Source organism: Littorina saxatilis, linkage group LG4, assembly GCF_037325665.1.
Source record: "Littorina saxatilis isolate snail1 linkage group LG4, US_GU_Lsax_2.0, whole genome shotgun sequence".
NCBI classification, from domain to species: domain Eukaryota; kingdom Metazoa; phylum Mollusca; class Gastropoda; order Littorinimorpha; family Littorinidae; genus Littorina; species Littorina saxatilis.
Genome location: NC_090248.1, coordinates 7928835 through 7932470, shown reverse-complemented (window position 1 = coordinate 7932470; position 3636 = coordinate 7928835).

Here is a 3636-nt window from a genome sequence, read left to right as displayed (position 1 = left end):
AGTCTGAAAGACGTGTCTTACTGCACTCGATAAAGTCGTTGAACATAATGATGTTGTGCGCAACAAGTGGTGAGACGCATGCAATTTGAAACATGATTGTATAAACACAAAAATACACCCCCTCCCCACCCCCCCTCCCCCCCACAACCCCCATCCCCCAAAATCGACACAACCGTAACCGTTTTGTTTTGTCACAATTGAACGTTCCTATGACGTACCTTTCTCGTTGTTGTCGGTTTTATTCTGGTGACCGTAAGGTTTTGTTTTGTTTTATTCTGGTGACCGTAATGTTTTGTTTTGTTTTATTCTGGTGACCGTAATGTTTTGTTTTGTTTTATTCTGGTGACCGTAACGTTTTGTTTTGTTTTATTCTGGTGACCGTAACGTTTTGTTTTGTTTTATTCTGGTGACCGTAACGTTTTGTTTTGTTTTATTCTGGTGACCGTAATGTTTTGTTTTGTTTTATTCTGGTGACCGTAACGTTTTGTTTTGTTTTATTCTGGTGACCGTAATGTTTTGTTTTGTTTTATTCTGGTGACCGTAACGTTTTGTTTTGTTTTATTCTGGTGACCGTAATGTTTTGTTTTGTTTTATTCTGGTGACCGTAACGTTTTGTTTTGTTTTATTCTGGTGACCGTAACGTTTTGTTTTGTTTTATTCTGGTGACCGTAACGTTTTGTTTTGTTTTATTCTGGTGACCGTAACGTTTTGATTTGTTTTATTCTGGTGACCGTAACGTTTTGTTTTGTTTTATTCCGGTGACCGTAACGTTTTGTTTTGTTTTATTCTGGTGACCGTAACGTTTTGATTTGTTTTATTCTGGTGACCGTAACGTTTTGTTTTGTTTTATTCTGGTGACCGTAACGTTTTGTTTTGTTTTATTCTGGTGACCGTAACGTTTTGTTTTGTTTTATTCTGGTGACCGTAACGTTTTGTTTTGTTTTATTCTGGTGACCGTAACGTTTTGTTTTGTTTTATTCTGGTGACCGTAACGTTTTGTGTTGTGTTATTCTGGTGACCGTAACGTTTTGTTTTGTTTTATTCTTGTGACCGTAACGTTTTGTGTTGTGTTATTCTGGTGACCGTAACGTTTTGTGTTGTGTTATTCTGGTGACCGTAACGTTTTGTTTTGTTTTATTCTGGTGACCGTAATGTTTTGTTTTGTTTTATTCTGGTGACCGTAATGTTTTGTTTTGTTTTATTCTGGTGACCGTAACGTTTTGTTTTGTTTTATTCTGGTGACCGTAATGTTTTGTTTTGTTTTATTCTGGTGACCGTAACGTTTTGTTTTGTTTTATTCTGGTGACCGTAACGTTTTGTTTTGTTTTATTCTGGTGACCGTAACGTTTTGTTTTGTTTTATTCTGGTGACCGTAACGTTTTGTTTTGTTTTATTCTGGTGACCGTAACGTTTTGTTTTGTTTTATTCTGGTGACCGTAACGTTTTGTTTTGTTTTATTCTGGTGACCGTAACGTTTTGTTTTGTTTTATTCTGGTGACCGTAATGTTTTGTTTTGTTTTATTCTGGTGACCGTAACGTTTTGTTTTGTTTTATTCTGGTGACCGTAACGTTTTGTTTTGTCACAATGAACGTTCCTATGACATACCTTTTTGGGTTTGTTTCTGATTCGATACTATTTCTGTACGATTGCTGAAGAAACCAAACAGACCAAAGCACCATGCAGCCACCACAATTATACAGCTGGACAATTCATATCGAGTATACGTAGCTTCAGATTTAAGATGGTCCCAAGAAACTGTGGCTTCATGTGGAGCAAAACTGTTTAGTGTATTTAGGCCCTGGCTTTCAGTGTCGCGGCGACACTAAACTGTTCAGATGGGGGGGGGGGGGGGCGGGGGGGGGCGGGGGGGGGGAAGGGGGTGACGCTCGGAAGGAAAAAACTAGGTGCAGTAGAGGGGTGGGGTTGGGGGAGGAACAGGAAAGAAATATTGCAGCAGGCATGGTGGAGCTTTCTGAAAGGGGCGCGCCGATCTCAACCATGTAATGAGAGAGAGAGAGAGAGAGAGAGAGAGAGAGAGAGAGAGAGAGAGAGAGAGCGAGAGAAAGAAAGAGAGAGAGAGACAGACGGACAGACAGACAGACAGAGAGAGAGAGAGAGAACAGACAGACAGACAGACAGACAGACAGACAGAGCGAGAGAGATAAGAGAGAGAGAAAATGAGAGAGACAGAGAGAGAGAGAGGGAGAGAGAGAGAGAAAAAGAGAGAGAGAGACAACAGAACAGACAGAGAGAGAGAGAAGCAGAGAGAGAGAAAGAGACAGAGAGAGAGAGGGATAGAGAGAGAGAGAGAGAGAGAGAGAGAGAGAGAGATATAGAAAGAGAGAAAGAGAGAGAGAGATAGAAAGAGAGAGAGAGAGATAGAAACAGAGAGAGAGAGAGAGAGAACAGAGAGAGAGAGAGAGAGAGAGAGAGAGAGAGAGAGATAGATTGTGTGTGCTTGAAATAAAACGAGAAAGGAGCGGCGATTGTGGGGGGGGGGGGGGGTGCAAAAAATAGAAGGAGATGCGGAGACGCTATATCAGATGTTAAACGCACAAGGAGAAGTATACCGGCAGGAGAAAAACAGACGGTGGCTGAAGTGAACCCATGAACAGACATTAAACTTCGCTGTTGCAGGTTTCCATCATCCTTCATTAAACCCTTCTTTCTAACCTTTTCTTTTCTTGCACATTTTGTGTCTTCAAACTTGTAGAGTTGGCCCAAAGTCGTAAGTCATCAAAATAACAGCACGCGCAACCAAAGTGTTGCCGCTGTTACAGCAGCAGAGGATTATATCAACGCCCACTTCGTCTAGCAAAAAGCCGCCGCGGTAAAGACGAAAATCCCTGTGGATCAGTGAAGGCTGGGACCTCATGCTGAACTAATACCGTCACTATATCAGATTAAAAGTACTCGCCGGTAGCCGCCATCAGAATTTTAACGAAATCGCTGAGGAAATTGGAGTGCAGTGCTGCATCTTACCATCCGATTGCAGGTATTGTTTGAGTACTTCGATGTCAGAATGTTAAAGTTTTCTTGGGCGCTGACAAGACTTGCTACTGTTACCATTAGATGCAAAGCAATCTCGAGCAGACGTCATCCGAATGTTGTTCAAAGGGGTACTTACACTACTTAACTCTCCCATACTTCCAGATTACAGGTATTATTCGTGTACACGATGTCAGAATGTTAACGTTTTCTGGGGCGCTAGATTTCAGTGCTATTATTATCATCAGACTCAAGGCACTCTAGAGCAGCCACCATCAGAGTGTTAACGTTTGTAATGGGGTACTTGAACTACAGTGCTGTAGTTTTTCATCAGATTACAGGTATTATTTGTGTACACGATGTCAGAATGTTAACGTTTACTGGGGCGCTAGATTTCAGTGCTTTTGTAATCATCAAACCCAAGGCACTCAAGAGCAGCCACCATCAGAGTGTTAACGCTATTATAAGAGGGTATTTGAACTACAGTGATGTACTGTTTCATTAGATTACGGGTATTGTTTGTGTTCACAAGGTCAGAATGTCAACGGTTTCTGGGGCACTAGACTTCAGTGCTATTGTTACCATCAGATGCAAAGCAAACTCGATCAGTCACCATCGAAATGTTCACGCTTTTAAGGGGGTACTTA